The sequence below is a fragment of the Castor canadensis genome, chromosome 16 (genome assembly GCF_047511655.1).
Source record: "Castor canadensis chromosome 16, mCasCan1.hap1v2, whole genome shotgun sequence".
In the NCBI taxonomy this organism is placed as follows: domain Eukaryota; kingdom Metazoa; phylum Chordata; class Mammalia; order Rodentia; family Castoridae; genus Castor; species Castor canadensis.
In genome coordinates, this window is record NC_133401.1 from 23,546,688 (window position 1) to 23,570,679 (window position 23,992).

The 23,992-nt window shown below is 42.8% G+C and overlaps 1 pseudogene; it reads right to left on the reverse strand.

Moving 5' to 3' along the window:
* Positions 1-1,055: 1,055 nt before the first annotated feature.
* On the reverse strand, positions 1,056-14,922 carry LOC109699360 (uncharacterized; annotated as a pseudogene).
* Between the last annotated feature and the right edge of the window lie 9,070 nt (positions 14,923-23,992).

A 23,992-nucleotide genomic window follows, 5' to 3' on the forward strand; every position in this document is an offset into this window, starting at 1 on the left:
GAATCCAATTCATATGAAGCCAATTCATATGAAGCAAAAAAGGTCCTGACTAGCCAAAGCAATCCTGAGCATAAACAGCAATGCTGGAGGTATCCCTATATTTGACCTCAAACTAAACTACAAAACCATAACAAAACAGCATGGTACTGGCACAAAAGCAGACAGGTGCCCCAATGGAATAGAATAGAGGACTCAGAAACAAGCCCATACAGCCACTTCCATTTGCTCTTTGGCAAAGGTACTAAAAATATGTTGGAGAAAAGAGAACCTATTAAATAAATTCTGAAACTGTTATCAATATGTAGAAGAATGAACTGGTTCCCTATCTCTCATCCTGTACAAAAAATCAATCCAAAACGGATCCGAGACCTTAATGAAATACCTGAAATGTTGAAAATACTATAGGAAAAACACTTGAAGACACAGGAATAAGCAATGACTTTTTGAATAGGACTTCAATAGTTCAAGAAATAACAGGAAGAATTGACAAAGGGGATTGCATCAAATTAAAAAGCTTCAGCACAGCAAAGAAAGCAATTTCCAGAATCATGAGACCACCTACAGAATTGGCAAAAACCTTTGCAAGGTATTCATCAAAGATTTAATAACCAGAATATATAAAGAGCTCAAAAAATTAAACACCAAGAGCACAAATAATCCATTCAATAAATGGGCAAACTGAACAGTTATCAAAAGAATATATACACTTGTGTGCAGTGGCTCAAGCCAACAATCCTAGCAACTTGAGAGGTTAAGATCAGGAGGACTGTAGTGCATTTTAAAAAAAAAGCCCACTCATTTAGACAGACACACACAACACACACTTTTTCTTACTATTTAAAGTGGGAGGGTGTACACATGAGACATTTATTAAAGAAAAAAGGGGCTGTTGAAGTCATTATAAAAGATACTCACCAATATTTAGGTGTATTGTGGCATATGCATTCCAAATTTGGAATAGGTTATCAATTACAAGATTTCAAAATAAATATAAATTTATGTTTGGCAACATTCCAAGCAGCATAACTCTCATATTCTTTTAGGATATTTAAGAATTCTTTTCCAGTGCTGGTAATTTTATTTGCACATTACAAGAGCATTCCATGATATTCATAAATGTATAAGATTCAGTATAAGATTCTGCCATAGAAAAAAAGAGGTTAATGTATTTAGATCACTGTTACTACAGATAATTACTTCTCTAAGAACATGGTTTTCTAAATTTACTTAATGGTCAGGAATAAATTCTCTGAACATAATGATGGTGTAGTGGGCAGAAAACAGATTCCCAAAGACATCGATGTCCTAATCACCAGAACCTGAGGATATGTCACATTAAATGTAAAAGGGAACTAAGGTAACACATGGAGGTAAGGTTACTAATCAGATTAACAAAGTGATATTTGTGGCTTATCTGGATAGGGCCAATATAACTACAAGGGTCCTGAAACAAGGGAGAGGGAGGCAGAAGAATCAGAGTTGGAGTGATAAAGTAGCTGACTGGCCACTGCTAGCTTTGATGATTAAAGGTGCCATTGAGGAGATCAAAAAGGCAATGCTAAAGTGACCAATTCATACTCTAAGTCTGTGCATAGCTAATGGAATAATGTGAGAGGGACTCTGTAATTTACCTACACTGTATAATCTATATCCCAAAGTTTTGCTTCCATTGCAATAAAACAAATAACTAGACTTGTAGGAAAAGAAAAGTGCCTTCACGCCTCCGAATTTGGACAGCTTCTAGAGTCTGGAAGGGAGAAAAAGCAGATTTTCCTCCTGAGCTTCCAAGAAGAAACGCAGCTCCAATAGATTTATTCTAACCCAATGAGAAGCATTTTGGATTGCAGACCTCCAGAACTATAAGGTATTAAGTCTGTGTTCTTTTAAACCATCAAAATTGTGAGTTTGTTATAGTATCCAGAAAAAACAAATAATAGTTGGACTTCCACATTCACTATATCCATAAATTTCATTAAATAATATAATTGCTGGTGTTAAAGATTTCATTTATTCTAAGTGAAGTCCTTCCAAGACTTCTAAGGTGACATGAGTTAATTTGGCGAATTTCTTTCATTTCTTGCTTTCATGGGTTTCCCTTTTTTCTAAGTTCTCTCATATTTTACTAAAAATATTTTCCAAACTCAGTGACTCTAGAATAGTCTTTCTATGTTTCTCTGACATGAGACATAACTTATCCAAAAAAACCCACATCATTTCCTAAGGATTCCTGGAGTGAGAATTCTTTAATACTAATCAAGATATCATCTCCAAAGGTTTCCCCATAATAGCTGTATTTCTACCCAGTATGATTTCACTGGTGTTCAATAAGTAACTTCTCACAGAAGTATCCTCCATAACCACTGTATCTGCAATGTTTCTGTCCTAAATGAGCTGACACATAATGGTTGAAGGATTCTTTCTAAAAGGCTTTTGCACATTTCTGTATATGATTTCTCCCTGCACAAAATTTGTAACATATAAGACATAATTTATTGTTGAAGGCATCACATTCACTGCATTTGCAAAGTCTATTCCCTATCTAAGTTCCTGGCTACCTACGGAGGCTTTACTTCCTACAAAAGGTTGTCCCACATCAGAACATTTTTACTCACTAGTAGTTCAGCAGTGCTTAATAAGGGGTGAGCTGCTAAAGAAGGCATTTCCACCAGCACTGGGCTCACAGGGCTTTGTCCCTATAGTTCACTCAGATACAAAGATAGAGGACTCTGAGGAAGGTTTCTAAACCTACAGTGAATTTATGGCTTTCTCTTTTGTGTGAGTTTTCTTATGTTTAATGAGGACTGACATGTGGGCAAAGGCTTTGTCACATTTGCTGCATACATAGGGTCTCTCTCCAGTATGGGTTCGCTGGTGCTGAATGCACTGTGACTTGCTTCTAAAGGCTTTCTCACATTCACTACATTCATAAGGCTTCTCTCCTGTATGGATTCTCTGATGTGTGGTCAGATCAGACTTAAAACAGAAAGTTCTTCCACATTCACAGCATTCATAAGGCTTCTCTCCTGTGTGAAGTCTCTGGTGTGCAATGAGGTAAGTATTCTGAGAGAAGGCTTTCCCACATGTGCTGCATCCATAGAGTTTCTCTCCAGTGTGAGATCGCTGATGTCTACTGAGACGGCACTTCCAGATAAAGGCTTTTCCACACTCACTGCATCCATAGGGTCTCTCTCCTGTATGTATTCTCTGGTGTATTGTGAGCTGTGACTTTCTGGAGAAGGCTTTTCCACATTCATTGCATCCATAGGGTCTCTCTCCTGTATGTGTTCTCTGGTGTACCATGAGCTGTGACTTTCTGGAGAAGGCTTTTCCACATTCACTACATTCATGGGACTTCCCTCCTCTGTGAGTTCTCTGGTGTTCGGTGAGCTGGATCTTCCTCATGAATGTTTTCTCACATTCCTTGCATCCATGGGGTTTCTCTCTTCTTTCATTTCTCTGATGTCTAATGAGCTGTGCTTTATGAGAGAAGGCTTTCCCACACTTGCTAAATTCGTGTGCATCTCTTATGTGAGTTTTGTGATGGTCACTGAGCTGTGATTTAGTGCTACTGGCTTTAATACATTTATGGTATTTAATTCCAGGTAGAGTTTTATCAGGTTTAATGTGGAGACATGATTTCTCATATCCACCAAATGCATCAGAATCCTTTCCTGCATATCTTGTATTCTGGACAACAAAACCTAAAAGAGATTTCAAACTTTTACAATGTGAGCTAAACTTACTGTGTCTTTCTTAAAGGAACAAGACTTTTGCATAAATCAAAATGCACCCCAAGAGCATAACTTTGCTGACATCTTTCCAAATTGTAAGCTTCTTTTGGTTTTCTGAATGCCATAGTATGTGTGGCCAATCTCCCACATTTCTTCTAGGAAAAAAAAAAAAAACACCAATAACGATATCCAGGATACTTTGGGTAGGGGAAGGGGTTGTTGGGGCTGATTTTTATAAAATCCAAGTCTACAACAAATGTACTCCATGCTCTGTGAAAAAGGACAATATTTTAGAACTGCCAAAAGAAAAACTACTATTAAAACAATAATGAATAGTGTGGGAGATCAGTAACTAAACAGACTGAGAAGAAACTTTTACGTGAGCAAGGCCATGTGAAAGTCCTTTGTGCTGAGAAGGCAAGGCCCCAGCACGAAGGAGGTGAGCGAGGTTCAGGAAGGCTGCCTTGCCAGAGGGGAGACGAGGCAGTGGAAGTAGCCTTGGCATGAGCACGGCTCTGTCAAATGACCTCTTGGCTGATAGGCACTGACCCAGCCAAGAGGAGGCAAGCTTCAGCAAGGCTGCCTTGCAAGAAAAACAGGACATACTGACGTAGTCAGGAGAGTCTGTAGTAAGTAACAACATACCACGGCTTCTCTGTTCCTACTGCCTAAGTGACTAGACCCATGAGAACTCAGCCTGCATTTCACCCCACTTTCCCATACATGCTGTATAAATAAATGCTCTTGGAGGCCAAGGGTGTCACCAGCATCTCTCATCAGGAGTGCTGGACCCACTGGCCCAGCTTTTCTGTATGTCTGTCTTTGTGTCTTTTTTCTCAATCCCCAGTCACTCCCAGTCAGGTCAAGGGACCTGCTCACGCTGGCTGTGAGAAATAGTCTATAAGTAATAAACGTAACTTGGGCTACTTTCTAAACAGAAACTTGCAAAACATGGGCAGAAAGAGAAATAGAAATACTGCAAATGGAAAAGATCAAATGAAGATGGAGAGGACAGACCACTCATTACTCAACAAACAGTGTCATATGGGACATCAAAGTGGCCAATATGTTGTATTTCTCCATGAAACTGACTTTCTAGTTAAAAAGAGACAGAAATCAATAGATAAGCAAGAAAAGAAGAAAACAGATATGTAAGAAAATCACAGAATGTGAAAATTGGTATGAAGGATGTAGCAGAGTTGTCGTGGGTCAATTTGAGATAAAGCAGTTATCCATAAAAAAAGACAACTTGACAGCCGAGGGTCAATCTGAGATAAAGCAGTTATCCATGAAAAAGAAGACTTGACATTATACAAAGAATTAGAAAAAGAACACTGTAAAAGGGAACAGCTGGTACAAAAACCCAGAGGCAGAAAAAAACCTAGGCAGAAAAAAAGAGTCATGAGAGAGGCTAATGCACCTGGAGTATGCCCACTTTGAGTAAGCACAGGTGAGTTTGGCAAGGGTGGCAAATAGATCTTGAGGAAAACATTACTAGAAATTGGATTTAAGGCTAAGAACAATGACAATATGACAATGAACATTTTTAAAGTCACATGATATTCCATAGAGAATAAAGAGACAAAACTGTGAAAGAGAACAGATAAAAAGCCATGGCAGAGTCCAGGCATGGATGACTACTTGGAGATGGAGACATTTTTAGAAACAAAGGACATAAGGTAAAGGAAGAAATAGAGGTGTGGGGGAGGAAAAGGTAAGACTCACTGTTAGTATAAGAGTTAGAAAAGGGTTAGCTCCTCGATATGTGATATTTTTTAAGATAAAGGGCACGGGTTTGGTACTTGGGGGGAATCAATTACGCCACTTGTCAAGTACACAGACTATGAGTGTGGAGAAAACTTTACACTTAAGACAATAATTTCAGGTCATGAGCATATAAACATTATTTATATATCTGAAACTGCATTGGACTAGATGAGATCGCTCAGGAAAAAAGGACAGAGAAAGAGGAGGAATGTGCAGAGAACAAGCCAAGCCCAACTAGAAACAACAATGTCTCAAGTAATCCATGAGCAAAGTGAGTTTTCCCAGCAAAAGTTTAGATTTAGAAAATCAGAATGTAGGATCCACAGCAACTCAAAGATTACTGCAATAAAACATTCAGTAATCATTTGTCACTAAGTCTCTCCCCTATTTTCAACTGCACACTGAAACTAAACTTTCCTAAAACACCAATCATCTCTTTAGAGTAATACTGTAGTCAATACTCCAATTTCCTATGTAGGTGTTAGGATATTCCAAGTTGAGAAGCCCTTGTGTGAAACGCTTGGAGCCAGAGGGTTTCAGGTTTCAGGTTTTTGGATTTTGGAGTATCTGTGTAGTTTTTATTAGCAGAGTATCCCTAATCTGAAAATCTGAAATCTGAAATGTAAAATGTTCCAAAATCCAAAACTTGATACTTAAAAATTTCAAACTTTCAAGCACTTCTTGTTTCAGATTAGATGCTCCATTTATAACAAGAAATGCACGTTTGGTCTTCATACTCGGTATGAAGCTGAAACTCCTTGGGGTTTCCCAGGTGATTGGAGCACATTTTTGTCAAATAGGCAACTCTCAATGGATCCTTGAATTCCCTCAACATAGAAGCTGGTCACAAGAAAGTTCAAGCACAAAGCTTGAAATGCTCGCCAAACAATTCTGCTTTGATCCCTGTGGCTGAAGAATCACCACTCTTATTATGCTCTAAGAGAAAATCCAATGTAACAAAAGGAAATAGGTGAATAAAGTTGAAAATTTGAGCATTTCAGTATAAGGCATTTTGTGTAATGCAAGACTGCAGAAAGTGAATTATCGAACAGATAAAGTACTGCTTGATCAAATGCTACAGACCAAGTAAAGTGCTGTTTCATTCAATCCCTAGTACTACCAAATAAAAATGCACGCAAGTGATGCCAATGAATTACCACGCTGTCTACAACTAGTAAGGAAGACTAAGACAGATCCTTTTTCCCATATGGAAAAAGAGGCTTCATCTCAACCAGCAAAACAATGCACATACAGTACCATTATGGAGTTGGTGTGGAATGGACTCAAAGTGGAGAGGTCAGGAAGGAGAGAGAGCAGATATGTAGAGTAGTCAGTAATGACAGCATCTAGATGCTAAACACAGTCCTCACATACCTGACTCTGACTCCATCTGTGGCAGTCAATAAAACACATCCATTTGCTCCTCCTTGCTCCTGGAACATAATTTTCTCACTCTTCTCTTATCACAGCTCCTCCACGTCTCATTCTACCTGGCCAGTTTCTTCTGTTCTCAATCCCAAATATATGTGGGCCTCTTGCATTTTCAACCCACACCCTCACCTCAGGTTCCTCACCAAATTCCATGCCTGCAATACACCCACCCCTCCCGAAAAAAAACACATACACACACAGTGACACAGTTATAACTACAAAAGCAGCTAACAGAAAATCTGCAATCAGTTAGTGTGTGTTTCAGCTGGGATAATGAAAGCCTAAATGACCACGGCCCACTTTGAAGTGGAAGTGTGAAACGGAATTTTCAAGAGCACTTTACAAAACAAAAATATTAATAGAAACAGCTGAAGTGCTAAGAATTAACAGAGAAGAACCAGTTATGGTGGTACACACCTGTAATCCCAGCTATTAGGGCACAGAGGCAAGAGGATCTCGAGTTCAAGGCCAGCCAAGGCAAAGGTAGCAGCAAAACTGTTTCAAAAGCAAAATAAAAATAAGAGGGCATAGCTCATGTGGTAAAGTGCTAGCCTAACATGTGCAAAGCGCAGGATTTGATCCCCAGCACTGCATGAGAGAGAAACACAAATAGAACAAAAGAGCAGATAGAATAAGAAAGACTCAAGACAATGTAAAGGTAACCAGGAGGCACCAGAGTGTGGAGCAGAGTCAAAGAACCAAGGAGTGAAAAGAATGACCAGTAGGAACCGGGTGCTTGTGGCTCAGGCCTGTACTCTTAGCTACTTCAGAGTCTGAGATCCAGAGACTCATGGTTCCAGGCCAGCCTGGGCAAAAAGTTTGCAAGATCCCACCTTACTGGAAAAAAAGATGGGACATCATAATATATACCTGTCATACCAGAGCTAAGCTAGCCTGGGCAAAAAAGAAAATGAGAACTTATCTGAAAAATAATCAGATGAAAAAAGGGCTAAAGGCCTGACCCAAGCAGTAGAATATCTGCCTCACAAATGTGAAGCCATGATTTGGAACCCCAGTACTGCAAAAAAAAAAAGTGACCAAAGCTGGTTTGAAGCTGACAGAAGAAAAGATTTCACAAGATAACCGTATGGGTGAAAGCAAAATACAGAATGAGAGGGCACGCCAGATGACAGAAAGGAGATGCTGACTTGAGAAGGTCTATCAAAACACAGAGAATAAAATTCTCAGACAGCTGCTCCTGGTAACTCGTTCCACACAGGGAACTAAGAGTGCAAATTAAGCCTGATGTCAGTGGTTCATACCTCAAATCCAAGCTACTTGGGAGGCTGTATTTGGGAAGATCGTGGTTCTAGGCAGCCCAGGAAAATAGTTCAAGAGATCCAATCTCCAAAACAACCAGAACAAAATGGACTGGAGGTATGGCTCAAGTGGTAGAGTGCCTGCTTTGCAAGCACCTGCTTTGTAAGCACAAAGTCCTAAATTAAAAAACCCCAATCCCGCCAAAAAACAAAAACAAAAAAACAGAGTGCAGATTTGACATTAGACATCTCCTATTAATAAGAAGGGGGCAGTTTGAGAGTTTCCAGCACAGAACAGGAAGCTCAGACTTTGGGAATGAACTCAACATTAAATATGTGACTTAAACAGAAGACAGAGAAACAGAAGTTGGGAAGGAAACAAAGCAGGAGTGTGTGTGGCTTTCAGATTAATTAAGGTGATGTGAACAGTCAGGAAAGGAAATCAGTCTTCAAAGAGGGGCAGGGTAGCCTAAGGGGACAGCAGTGCTGAGTGACATGAGCTCAAGAGGACAGTAAGGGCAAGTTCAAAGCAAGGTGGAGAAAACAAAATGAGACTGCCAAAGAAAAGAAACAGAGCAGGCACAAGCAGACTGAGAAGAGTGGAACCAGTAAGAGATCAAGTTCCTGGATGAAATGGACTGTAAAAGAATCCAGAACACAGGAAAGAGGAAGACACTATCCTTTAATGGCAGTCAAAGAAAACAGCCCTGTTAAGGTTGAACAAAGATGGAGCAAAGAATTGAGTTTCTGGGTCACCAAATAACATAGAAAATTCTCTAAACCAGATTTCAAGTGTCAACCCTTCATTGATCAGCTGGGTTTTTCAGGCCATTCTTCCTTACTTTCTTAGTTTTCACTCACTTACCTGGACAGGTTTGACAATGGGCTGCTCCCGGAACCATCCAAGGGGGTTCTCCTTGCTCCAACTTGAAGAGTGAATCTGGTTTGGTACCTTGATATCCTGTAAATGGGAAATCATTGAACACTTGGCACCAGGTGCTCAGAGAATCTATGCAAACTGGAAAATTATATTTCAGGGACAACAACATTTAAGTAAAAACCTTTTACAAATGCAGTGAACAACATATACTCTAGAGATAAAGAAGAGAATATAAGACTGACATGCCTCACACCTATCAGGATGGCTACTCCCCCCACACCAAAAAAAAAGAGAAAGAAGAAAAAGTGTTGGCAAGGACATGAAAATACTGGACTTCTGTGTACTGCTGGCAGGGAAGTACATAATGCAGCTGCTGTGGAAAACATAAGATCCAGTAATTACACTTCTAGGTAAACAGCCAAAATAAGTGAAAACAGGGCTTTCAGGAGGTATTTACAAACCTATGTTCATAGCAGCATTAGTCACAGTAGCTAAAACATGGAAGCAACCCAAGTGTAAATGACATAGATAAGTAGATAAATATAACATACTATAAATATCCAATGGAATATTATTTGCCTTTATAAGGGAAATTCTTTATGCTACAATGTGGATGAACCTTGCAGATGGACATTTATCCTAAGTGAAGTAAGCCAATCACAATCCACTTAAATGAGGTACTTTGGAGAGTTAAAATCACAGACAGTTTAGAAGGTGGTTGCCAGGGGTTCAGAGTGGGATTGGGAAGTTGTTTAGTGCATACACGGTTTCAGCTTCACAAGATGAAAAGAGTTATGGAGAAGGTGGTAACGGCTGCTCAACACTGTGAAAGTATTTACCACCTCTGAAGTGCACGCTTGAAAACTGTTAAGATGGTACATTCTGCTATGTGTATTTTACCGCAAAATAATGAAGTCCCATGATATACAAAGTAATAGTTCAAACCACCAAACATATAAGGCACACTATAAATTTCACTACACGAGAAAGAAAAGGCAACTGACTGTCCTGCTTCCCTTACCTACTGACACAAGGTTTTCGTAGTTTTCTGACATTACTTCCTTGTACAGGTCTTTCTCAGAAGGGTTCAGAAACTGCCACTCCTCTCTGGTGAAGTCCACAGCCACATCCTCAAATGACAACATTCCCTGTAATAACACCCAGTGAAATCTGAGGTGGGTATCAATACAAGATGTGGAAAAGAGGGACAGGGACAGGTTCTGACATATTTGTCCCATGATAAATTACATACAATGTGACTAATTCATATAAGACATTGGAATTCCACTAATTCTTTCAGCCTAAAAGCTCCAGGAATTTCTTTTCTTTTTTTTTTAAGCAGTACTGGTGTTTGAACTCAGGGCCTCACACTTGTTAAGCAGGCACTCTACCACTTGAGAAATTGCACCAGTCCCAGGAATTTCTTAAGTCCTAAAAGCAATGAACTGTTTATTTCCTATGAAGAACTACCTTGTTTTAACTTCACAGACATTACATATGGAACTTTTCATGTATTTCTTGTTTTTATGGCTGCCAAGAAAATGACACACAGTTCAATGCTCAGATGACCCTCAGGGTCTTACACACCTATCTATATTTCAAAATGAAGAACTCTGCACAATCCCATGACCTACATGTCTTGTTTTTTTAATTTACCCGGATCTTAAGATTATACTTCAAACTTATTTTCCAACAGGTTTGGTTCTTATTTTTATTTTTTTATTCCACCAGACCAGACTGTCTTATAAACTTCCACAGGTCCACTGGGAAATAAAAGATAAAATAAGTAAACCAATCTCACCTTGGCCTTGACCATGTTCTTCTCTTGTTAAGAAAGGGCTAACAACTGTCTTCTGTCTACGCTGGACCTGCACAGAAGTTGTGGACAAATTTCTCAGGACAGGCTGCTGCCAGAAACAATGATCTCCCAGCCTGGAGACTCCTTTTTCCTCTATTACTGATGTCTTATTCCTACACACTAGAACCTGTGGATTGAAGAGCAAATTCAATTATACAAAGACATTCACTGAAGCCACAGCTTTCTAACTGCCACCTGGACTTGTTTCAGCTGTCTCCTTAATCTGTGGGAACTTCACATCATGAGGAGAAATGCCTTCTTTTAACCTATGGAAACTCTTAACATCATGAGGCGGTAAAGTCAGAATAAAATATGTGTAACAAAGGAGATGGAAAATGAAGGCCAACTCATGGTCTTCTTGTCCACCTCCAATTTCTAACAGATCAATTTTAGGAATAATAAGTATGAGCGTGGTGGCTTCACAAACTGACTTAAAACCACCTTTGTCCAAATGGTCTTAAATTTTTTATTACTTCCCTGAGTAATTCCCCAATTTGAAGATGAAGGCACTAAACAATCAAGTATTGTCTTATTTCATCTCTGACACTACATTATAGCACGCTATTATTCTTATTTTAAACATGTGTAAGCTGGGGCTTAGGAGGTGACCTGTGTTGTGCAGGTTATTATTCTTCCTGTGCAGCAGCAGGAATCCAAATCCACATCCACTTCTCCCCACTGACATTCCCCTTTGCACCAATCTCACAATACAAACTTGTTCTCATTCTCACTCACTTTTCAAACTTCACTTCCCAGTGTCTCACACTGGGAAGCCATTACACTCACAGTTCCAAGAACAGAGACCTTAAAATCATCTCCAGGAATGGGCTCTATCCTCAGTCAGCATCTTCTACACAAGCAGGAACGCAAAAACAGTGTTGTCCTTACTCCAGAAATGGCAGGTCAGAGATCAGTGTCCTCTGGAGCCTCATTTACTACAAAGCCAACACTGTGCGATGAACTTGAGTTTTGACTTCATCCATAAGACAGTATGCTATTCTCAAAGACTTTCAAGCTCTTCTCCATCAACTACTCCCAGGCAGCCCATCTCCAACCCACTCTCTGTCCTGCTGGCAAAAATGTACAGTGCTACTATCTCCAATCCTGAGACTGCTTTGTCCCACTCCAGCCCTTCAATCTAATCTCCCTTTAGTACTGGCCCAAAAAGAATGGTACCAACCCTAATGTAGAACTGGTGGGCAAGGAAGAGGCAGTTATTATGTGAATGGCTTGAGGATGAGATCTCTAAAGGTGGAGGTTTCAGGACCCAATCATTTCCCAGAGGCTCATGGCAGACTTTCCCTCACAGCTAACAGAGCGGACCTGAATCAGAATCACCCTGACTGATAAGACTAATGCATTTCCTACTAAGTAGGAAAGGTAAAATTTCCAGGTAGATGGCTACCTGAATAGGAATTTTCTTAAACAAAGGAAACACAGATGTCAAGTTGATATTCAATAAAACACATTAATAGATCAGAGGAGAAAAACCATATGATCATCAAAATAGATACTGAAAACACATTTCATAACATCAGGTATTGCTTTTGTGATACCAATTCATGTGAGGCTAGGAATGAAGTAACTACTGATTTAAAAAAATGGGGGGAAGGGGGCCTGGAGGAGTGGCTCAAATGGTAGGACATTGGCCTACTCTAGTCAAATCCTAGTACTATAAAAAAGAAGAAAACTACACACACACATAAACAAAATCTTTTATCTCTTAGAAACGATACATAAAATGCCATACCATTTATATAGACTTTTAAACACTCACAAATATTATATATTGTTTGCAGATATACAAACACTACAAAGTCCAAAAATGAGTATAATGTGAAATTTCAATTTTGGTTACTGGTGGTTGATGCATGATTACTCTGGGAGGAAGAGGAACGAATAGAATTGGGACCTTAATTGTACCTATAACACTATTTCTTTTCAAAAGAAAAAAGGAAAAAGATCTAACCAAAAAAACCAAGACAACCCCAAAATTAAATACTTCTACAAGAGTCAATAATACATCAGAAGCATTCCCATGAAGTCTGGAAAGTATGCACAGTCACCATTCTCACTTGTCACTGGTTACATGCCTGCCAGTGTAATTAGAGAAAAAAAATCAAGTAGCAATTATCAGCACTAGAGAAAAGGAAGCACATTGTTAATGTCTGCCTCGTATTAGCATAAACCCAAAAAAGCCAACAATTAGAATGGGAAATAATCAAAACTAAGAGTTTAGTCAGTGGTTAAATCTGACATGCAGCTGGGTACAGTGGTGCATACCTATAATCCCAACTACTTCAATGGCTGAGGCAGGAGCACCACCCACACTTGAGGCCAGCCTACATAGCAAGACACTGTCTCTGAAAATAAACAAGCAAAAGACTGACGTATATGAAAAATGGTAACATTTTCCCAAATGCTGTTAACATTACATGGTAGAACATTATTGGAGAATATTCTCACATTACGTACTAGATGTTTTCAAAGTAAGCATCTTCTAATCCAACATGCTATTTCCAAAATAAACATGACTTGTCACCCAATGTTGTTTTGGGGAACTTATGCAAAGGAAATAATTGGCAAAATGAGCAAAAATATCTGTAACAGCATTGTGTAGGCCTACTCATAGAGAATTAAATGAGAGAATAATTTTAACCCATCTAATGAAATACAATATAATTACATAATAAGTTAACACATAGTAAAACAGATGTCCAGATCAGTGAACAAAGCACATTACTACTCACTATGTAGAATACAATCTGGTATTTCTGTAAAAGTAAAGCAATGAATTTCTATCTGTGTATATGTGTTATCTATGTCTCTATTCACTGCCCCTCTAAGCAATGAATTATTTTGAAGCAAATCCAACAAATCTTTTCATTTCTAGGTGCAAAACTGTTACATTAAATATTAACAATAAAATCCAGTCTTGTATCTTAAAAAAATTAATAAAGTATGGGTTTTTTTTTCAAAAACGTAAGATATTGAGAAATCTAGCTACAGAAATTAAAGAAAAAATTTAAAGGCAGAAAAATTATGAATGAAAATAATTTTAAAGTTAAAAAGCCCTTAACAGAAATAAAAGCTTGAAAAGTCAGTTATCATTTAGTCAGAACATACTATGCGCTTTGTACTTAAAGAACATTTGCTCACTTGGCTTATAATATGTCTACAAAGCAGGAATTATGACAGCTTTTTCCATTGAAAAAAATCAACTCAGAAAACGACCTATCCTATTCAGAGCCTGAAGCAGGTTCTCCTTACTGTTCAGTCCACACACTTGCCACCTAGCCAAAATTATTTGCAGATGGTAAAAATGGTCACCTAGAAAACAGAAGAATCAATTCATAAGCTATTTGTAGTAATGAATGCAATCATAATAAACACATATTAACTTTCACTCTTGCACATTACATAAAATTAGAAGAAAACCAAAAAGAGTGGGGTCATATGAAAAAGAAGATGCCACTGACTGTACAGAAAATGTGGGGGGAATACTATGGTAGGCATGAAAACAAGACACTTGGGTTAATGCAAAGTTATCTTAGTCCTGAAAGCTCTATTTACATCTAGGTCAGTTCTACCCAAATTAAAGCACACACATGAACATTATTGCAGCAGTTTTTAAGAAAGAAAGAAAGAAAGCTTTCAAAGACTTTGCAATATGGAAATAATTGATAGTATTTTAGATTAAATATGCGTAAAGTATGCCAACAGCTATACGCCTGATCCCAACACTCAACGTGGAATACACTAAATTTTAATTAGTTATATTCTCGAGACGTTTTTAGGATGATGGGGATGTCAATTACTTGGGTCGGAATGAACACGATAGCAAAATTTCGATACAATAAATATGAAGCTGGCCAGGTGCCCGTGGCTCACGCCAGTAATCCCAGCTACTCAGGAGGCAGAGATCTGAGGATCGCGGTTCCAAGCCAGCCTGGGCAACTAGTTTGCGAGACCCTATCTCAAAAAAACCCAGAGCAAAAAAAAAACGGGGCGGGGTGGGCGGGGGGGGGGGGCGGGCAGGGACGCTGGCGGAGTGACTCACGGTGTAAACCCGGGGAGGGAAGGGAGAAAGAAAGCGGGACCACGAACGCCCACTTTTTAGGTAAGCATGTGATAAGCACTGAGCAAGAACTTGACAGACTCACTTCCCCCAAACACCGCCATCCGTCGCTTCTCTACACAAAGGCGTCCAGGTGCTCGTCCCACGCGGAGCCCAGAAGCTCCTCCAACACCGGGACCCCGACACGACCTCCCGTCACAAATTCCACCGCCCCCAGCCCCATCGACCTCTCACACACGCCGCTTCCCCTGCCCAGAACCCAACGGTGACCTGACCTCTAACCTCCGCCTCCACTGCTGCAAACGGGTCGCGGAACTCACTTTTCTGAGCGCTCACGTGGGTGCCGGCGTTCCTTCCCCGCCCCCCTTAAACGTCACGTGTGGGACTCCGCCGTCCCTTTATGACGCAATATACCTGCGCCGGTATCTAGGATGTTAGCTGGAGGCACCCATTTTCCAACCAACGGCAGTGTGGCAGCTGAGGTCCTCCTTTCCTACCTTGCACAGGAAGTCACGGGGGACGGAGAAACGATTGGAAACGACTCATCTCACCCGTTTTCAGACCAGCTGGACTGCTACGTCTCGATTTGGTAACATCGTACATGAGCGCTGTTCAAATTGCCTAGCTTCTGGGAGGTTCAAGCCTGCCCCATCTCTTCGCAGGCTGGGCAAGAAAAGGACACGGACATTTAGGCACTTTGAGCCTAAGGATAAACAGAAGCCGAGTTGGCGCTGCAATCTTAGAGGAGTTCTAGTGGGAAAGACCCCTGAGGAGCCTTTAGAAGGAAAGGGGGGCAGCTTTTATTCTGAGATTTCACTGGCTGAAGAGGCTTGATGGAGGAAATTATATATGAGGACAGTCTTGTGTTTACAGAAAGCCCTGAGAATCGGTCACAGAGCGGGTACGGCATCATAAAGCTTTTGTTAGCATTAGGGTGGTGGAAAATGGGCAATATGGTTGGTCAGAGGCCGTCAAAAGGGGCGGGGCCAACGAAGAAGCTTGTTCTTCCTTCACCTGGAAGTAGCCAAACGGAGAAGCCGTTACTTTCCGTAAAGAGGGAAAGATCTGAAATCTGAAAGGGAATGGGATTCTGTTCAGTATTGACGCCCAGTTGATTATTTAAGATAGTGACTTCTCAATGCCACAATCTCTGCTCATAATTATACAACTAGGCTCAGAAGGTCTTTAAACTCACTCAACAAATGTTTATACAAAATCTGCTGCATCAAACTTTGTTCCATGTGTTAATGATAGACCCTTTATGGAAATTCACATGCTTTTGGAAATTTAACATGGAATGGCTCACATGATTTCTTCATTACAGCAAGTATACTGTGCTTCCCACTAACGATGTGACAACAGAGGGCAAAAAGGCAAGTCATGTTAACATCATAGGTTGACTGCTAGTCTTTCCTCAAAACCATCTCATCCGTGACTACCCATGGAATAAAAGGTCCAACTTAAAAGCAATCAGTTAACAAGTAATCCAACAAGTGAGATAAAATGGAATCATAAAATATACTTGGTTACTTTTAACAGAAGGTAGGAAAAGGAAAGGGGGAGTATAAAATACAAAATAAATAACAGCAAATGAGTATTGTAGTCCTACATAAATCAATGTTCACCTATAAATGATCTGAATACTCTAACAAAAAGTCAGTGGTGGTCAACTGGTTTAAAAAAAAAAAATCAAGGCCCAACTACATGCTGCCTAATATACACCCACTTTAAATATGAAATAAAAAATAGGTTAAAAATATGTGAAATAAAAATATGAAAGATACAAACAGGCCCATGTCAAATTTCTAGAGATTAAAAGCTACATTTCTGAGATAAAACAGATGTGATTCGTGGTACATTAGATGGATGGATCAAAAAAAAATCTATTAGTTCATTTTGGATAATTTCTATTGCTGCATTTTCAAGTTACCAGTTTGTGGTGATGCATAAAGAAACCTACTGCTTTGCCAATCAAAATGTAGCAATACAATCATGTACATAACATAATATATGACATAATGAACTGTTTTAGTGTATGTACTATACTTTCTATCATTACAGTGTACTCTATATTTTTTAAATGCTCCTTATCCCATTTGTTCCTTTCATATTTTTTAACTTTGTAAAATGAGATCAAATTGCTTATTGGACATAATCAGGCAGCTAATTGAAGTGTATACTAGATGTCTACTCTATGACAGGCAAATTTCTAGATGTCTACACAGGGATGAATATGAAATTTCCTACCCTCATAAAGCTGACAGTCTTATAGTCTATGACAATGAAGACCCTATATTCAGGAGCTTAAGTTTAGCAATTTGTTATAATGTGCTTCATATTGAAACTGATACTTACTGTGTTAGGGTCCGAGAATCCTATTCCTCCGAGAGACAGAGAGTCACGTGTGAATGCAATCAACAAAGCAGAGTTTATTGAGCTGGCAAGCCAGGGTCAAGCTCCCACACAGACACACAGGTCCGATTGGGCAGACAAGACCCCGAGCCTCTTTAGGGAAGATCTTATATAGGCCCCTACCGGCCGTTACAGCAAAAGCCCGCACAGTACATAGCCAATGAGTTTGTAACACCACATACATTTCCAGCCTATCCATTTAAGAGTACATTACTTCTTATCCTATAGATTCAAGGGTCAGTATTCACGCACACGGTTACATTTAGCAAGCAGGCAGGGCACATCTTGCACGTACTTCTAGTCATCTTTCGCAATCTGCTCACATTCCTCACATTCCTCACATTCCACCTGCCCCCATCCTGTTTATCTTATCCTGCACGGGGCATCCTGTGCTGGCTTTACTGGTTTCTGCTATGGGAATCTGCTGGGGCAAAGGGCACATCCTTTCATTCCCCCCCCCTTTTTTTTGGGGGGGTGCTATATTGAGGAATCATTCTCAAGGGGATGAAGAGCCTGGTATTGTTGGCGGAGGACCAGAAGTTGGACAGTGTTAATTCAGTTTTTGATGAAAGTCACAAGTCGGTTTAGAATACAAGGTCCTATGGTGACCAGTAACAGGAGGATTACTATTGGCCCTGCTAGTGCAGACAGGAGGGTAGCTAACCAAGGGGACTGGTTGAACCAAGATTTGAACCAGCCTTCCCTGGCCTCTCTTTCCCTTTTTCGTTGCTCTAGGCCTTCCCAAAGTTTGGACATAGAGTCGCGAACAACCCCGGTGTGGTCGGCGTAAAAGCAACATTCCTCCCCTAGAGCCGCACAGAGGCCACCATTCTTAAGGAACAGTAGGTCCAGTCCCCTCTGGTTCTGGAGGACTACCTCGGATAGGGAAGTTAGGGATTTTTCAAGGTGGCTAATGGATTTTTCAATACGGCCTAGGTCCTCATCGATGGCCGCCCTGAGGGAGGTGAGGCTGGAGTGCTCAGTGGCCAGAGAGGCTATGCCGGTACCTGCCCCTGCCAGGCTTATTCCAAATAGGGTAGCGATGGTTAGGGTGGTAATGGGCTCCCTTTTTGCCTGGGGGCGGTCGGACCAGTAAAGAATGGGATATTCAGCTGAATGGTAGAGGATTCTTGGCACCACTATCACCATCAGGCAGAATTCCCGGGAGGCATTAAAGACCGATCCAGCCAAGTGGGGGGTCAGTCCGTTCAGCGAGCATGCCCACCAGGCACCTCCGGCCGGGGTTATCCAATGGGAGGCATTCCAGTTTGGGCGCTCAATTATAGTAGCGCACAATTTTTTATTTCCTTTTGGGACCTGCCCTACACAAGTCCCTTGGCCACTGACCTGAGCCATGGTCAGGCCGGCGGGTCAGGCCTCCCAACCCGTTGGAGTAGTGGTGTTAACTACAAAAGAGGAATTGATTCCAATAGCCTCGTAGAAAGGGGGCGAAGGGCTGTAGCAAAGCCAGCAAGCCTCAGTTAGATTAGGGGCTGTCCTATTCAAGGTCTCAAATGTAGCAAACAGCAAGGTCTCCAGGGGGCTAGGTGGTACAGTGAAGGGAACGGTGGTTGTGGGTTCTGGGGGTGTCACTTTGGGACTCTGAGAGTCATTGGGAGTGGTGTTCTGGGGCGTCCGGGGAGTTGTGCGTGGAACCAATTTTGCCTCAGACAACTCTGGCTTTAACACAGGATTAGGCCTTAACACGAGATTAGGTCCTATTGTTAGAGCAGAGACTGGTTGTCGCACACGCCGCAAGGTAAAAAGGGCTCCTGGATGATTTGTTTTGTAGAGTCTGACTCCCCAGGATTTACCCAATTCCCAATTTGTTGCCTTTTTTCCTAAATCAGTGAAATTTATCATAATGGGATTACAATTGGGGGGAGTTGGGCATCCCTTATTTATAGGTCTAGGTTGGTGGTATGTAATACCAGATTGAGAGACTCTACTTAACTGAATAAGGTCCCCCTGTTTGGGGGGTGGCCACCATATGTCCCCTGAGCTCTCACAACCCCATGACTTACAATAATAGTCTGCGATTCCTCCACATTTTTTTCTGTGGTTGGGTTGGGGAGCGGGGCAGACATAGAAGTAACTTTGGCGCAAATCCCATTGTCCCCTGCCAGTGAATAAGGCTCTTAAGTCAAAGTATAATTCTGGGAACCAGGTGCTGGGAGGGGTCACCTTGGAGGTCTGGTTAAGAATGTCTCCTGTGGATACATCTACAATCATCCAGGTCAGGTTAAAAGGTTGATGTGGATTTGTATGCCCCAAGCAAGTGGTGGACAGGGTTAGAAAAAGGAATAAGGTTACCGAGGTCCAGTTTGCTGAAGTTTGAGTCTGAAGGAATTGTCCTTGTGGTGGGACACCCTTCTTGTTGGCAGGAATTCTTCCTTCACAGCTACCAGGTCTGCCGGTCTGATGTGGGTGTAGTGGACCCAGGTGATGATCCCATTCTAGGAGGGCTGCGGAGCATCTGGGGTGTTTTCGTTTTCCGGAGCATCTCGTATCAGCCGGAGCTTGAGTGGATTTGTGGGATGCTTTCGTGCAGTCCAATTTCCCTGCTCCTCCTGAGGACGTGCCCGTCTCACATGGGAGTGGTGTACCCATGGTGCAATTCCATCGACCTTGAGGGCGGTGGGGGTAGTAAGCAGTACAAGGTCCTTTCCATCTAGGCTCTAGGGTTTTGGACTGATGCCTTTTAACCCATACCATGTCACCCGGGACTATGCCATGTTCCGGAGTCGGGACTCTCTCAGTAGTATGGTACGCTTGAATTAAGGGCCATATTTGTTGTTGCACCTTAGCTAGAGCCTGTAGCATAGTCAGGTAATTTGGGACCAGATCACCTAGTCCCGGGCTTAAGGTCCTTTGAATGATGGGGGGGGTGGAGCCCCATACAGGATCTCAAAGGGGTTAGCCCATGGACATAAGGGGAGTTCCGGACTCGGAAGATGGCCAAGGGAAGGAGTGTCACCCAATCACCACCAGTCTCCAGGGCCAATTTGGCTAAGGTCTCCTTTAGTGTCCTATTCATCCTTTCTACTTGCCCTGAGCTCTGGGGGTTATATTCACAATGTAGTTTCCAATTGGCCCCCATAGCCTGGGCTAGTCCCTGCAGGACTTTACTAATGAAAGCTGGACCGTTATCTGACCCAATTGCCTCAGGCACCCCATACCTGGGTATGATTTCCTTTAGTAAGGCTTTTGCCACTACCTGACTCGTCTCCCTCTTTGTAGGAAATACCTCCACCCAGCCCGAAAAGGTATCTATGAACACTAGCAAATATTTGTACCCAAACTTCCCTGGTTTTACCTCGGTAAAATCCACTTCCCAGCTTCTTCCCGGGGCCCTCCCCCGTTCCTGAATACCTGTGTGGTGCCCCTCCCTTCATCCTGGTTTCATAGCTGTACAGCTAGCACAGTCCTCCACAATTTGACGGACGGCCATGGTCTGGTTCGGAAATCGGAGTTGTGCAGATGTCAGCAAGTCTAGCAACTTTCTCCGCCCCAAGTGGGTGGACTTATGTAAGTTAGCTAACAGGAATCGGCCGAGTTTCTCGGGCAGGATTAGCTTGCCTTCCAAGTTGCTTCTCCATTCATCCTCCCTTTTTCTAGTGAGGGAGTGGGCTCTCATCCAAGTGAAATCCTCCGAGGAGTACTCTGGTCGGGGAGGTAGCGAAGGGAGCTCGGGGACAGGCACATCTATAGCCGCGACCATGGAGGGACTCACCATTGCTGCTCTCCTAGCTTCTTGATCTGCCCTGTTGTTACTGACAGCTTCTGGAGTCTTGGCAGACTGATGGCCTGGGACATACATCACTGCCACTGCCTTCGGTTTTTCCACTGCTATTAATAGACACTGGACTTCGGCCAGGTTTTTTAAGCCTTTCCCTTCTGCTGTGCGAAATCCCCTTTTGCAATAGATGGCTCCGTGGACGTGGATAGTACCGAAAGCATAGCGGCTATCGGTGTAGATATTGACTCGTTTTCCTTCTGCCCTTTCCAGGGCCTCGGCCAAGGCAATTAATTCTGCCTTTTGGGCTGAGGTTCCGGGTGGGAGGGCACTGCTCCATACCGTGTTTCCTTCTTGGTCAACCACTGCTGCCCCTGCCCTTCGGACTCCATCTTGGACAAAACTGCTTCCATCAGTGTACCAGTTTAATTTACAGCCGGACAGTGGGGTGTCCTTTAGGTCAACCCGTACCTGGGTAACTTCGGAGAGGAACTCCTTGCAGTCATGGACAGGTGTCTGTAGTTCCAGGTTGGCCAACAGGGTGGCAGGGTTCAGAGTTACGGGATCTGTGAAGGTGATCCGAGGGGAATCCAGCAAGAGCCCCTGGTAGTGGGTGAGCCTGGCATTCATCATCCATTTCCCAGGGGGTTGTTTAAGGACTCCCTCCACCGGTTGAGGGGCCGTGACCCAGAGGGCCTGTCCAAAGGTTAATTTGTCTGCTTCTCTCACTAACATGGCAACGGCCGCTATGATGCGGAGGCAGGGGGGCCATCCTGATGCTACTGCGTCTAATTTCTTGGAAAGATATGCCACGGGTCTCTTCCAGGGACCTAACTGTTGGGTCAGGACTCCTTTGGCTACCCCCTTTTTTTCATCCACAGAGTGAACGATTTTGTGGGGTCTGGTAGGGTCAAGGCAGGGGCCTGGAGAAGGGCGGCCTTTAGCTGGTCAAAGGCCCGCTGTTGTTCCTCTCCCCACCTTCAATCCGGAGCCTCTTTGGTGGCCTCATATAGGGGTCTGGCTATCTCCGCAAATCCCGGAATCCAGAGTCTACAGAACCCTGCGGAGCCCAGGAACTCTCTCACTCCCCTAGTGGATGTGGGGGGTGGAATAGTCAAAATAGTCTGTTTCATGGCGTCAGTCAGCCATCTTGCCCCATCTGCGATCCAATAACCCAGATATGTCACTGACCTTTCACAGATGTGGGTCTTCTTGGCACTCGCCTGATATCCCAGCTCACCTAACTCCGTTAGCAGGTGTTCAGTAGCCTCGCTGCACTCCTCTCGGGTTTCTGCCACTAACAGTAAGTCATCAACGTACTGTAGTAGAGTGACTCGCGGGTGACTCTGGTGAAAGGGCTCCAGGTCCTGGCTCAGGGCCTTGTTAAACAGGGTGGGAGAATTTTTAAATCCTTGTGGCAGTCTGGTCCAAGTGAGCTGTCTGGTCCGGCCCCCATCCTCTTGCCATTCGAATGCAAATAGCGGCTGGCTGATTTCTGACAATGGAATGCTGAAGAAAGCATCTTTCAAATCAAGCGTTGTATACCATACTTGTGAGGGCGGTAGGTGACTGAGCAAGGTATAGGGATTCGGTACAGTGGGATGAATGTCCTCCGCCCGCTCATTTACCTTTCGCAGGTCTTGCACAGGCCTATAGTCCCCGCTTCCTGGCTTTTGGACGGGGAGCAGAGGAGTATTCCAGGCGGACCGACAAGGCCGCAGTACTCCTTCCTTTATTAGCCTGCGGATATGAGGGGCTATGCCTCTTCGAGCCTCTTTGGGCATAGGATACTGTTTTACCTGAATGGGAAGAGCAGAAGCCTTCAATTGTATAACTACGGGAGGGAGGTGTTTGGCGAGGCCAATTCCCGCAGTCTCTGCCCAGGCCGTGGGAAACCTTTTTAGCCATTGGGCCATGTCCCCTCCTGGCTCCTGTCGGCTCTCAAACAGTTGATATTCGTCAGCCAATGATAGGGACAGGACGTGTATCGGGCTCCCCTCCCGATCAGTCACAATTATTTCATCTGGTTCAAAATAGATACGGGCCCCTACTTTGGTGAGCAGGTCCTGTCCGAGCAAGGGAGCGGGGCTCTCAGGGACGACCAGGAAGGAGTGTGTGACCTGGTGTTTTCCTAAGTCTACCTTTCTTTTGGTAGTCCATGAGCATAACTGTGTACCCGTGGCCCCCTGAACGACACTTGTTCGTTCCTTGTTCAAAGGCCCACATGCCTTGTTTAAGACCAAATACTGGGCGCCGGTATCCACCATGAACCCCATCGGCTTCCCCTCCACACATACAGTTACCCAAGACTCAGGGAGGGGGTCCGAGCCCCGTCTCCCTCAGTCCTCTTCTCCGGCTAGAAGGACTCTGGCCTGCTCCACTGCTCGTTCCCTTTCCCTGTTACCTCCCGGTCTCCTGCCAAACCCTCTTCTTCCCTTTAACTTAGGGCACTCTCTCTTCCAATGCCCAGTCTCCTTACAGTAAAAACAGTGTTCCTTATCCAGGGTCCTGGCGTGGCCCCCTTCCCTGGGTTGGTCCCGGACACCCACTAGGAAAATACGGGCCATTTCTCTTTGTTGCTTTCGGTTCTCCTTAGCCTGGAACTCCCTGTCCTCCTTTCTCAATTTCTCCTGGGCCTCCCTGTCTTCCTTTCTCCGCCTTTCCTCCCTTTCTTCTGGAGTTTCCCTTGCGGTAAAGACCTTCTCCGCTATCTGTAACATTTCCCTAATGGTCATCTCCCCTAAGTTTTCCTGTTTATTGAGTTTTCTCCTAATGTCTGGAGCTGCCTGATTAATGAATGAGAATACCACAGCAGACCGGTGGATCTCCACCTCGGGGTC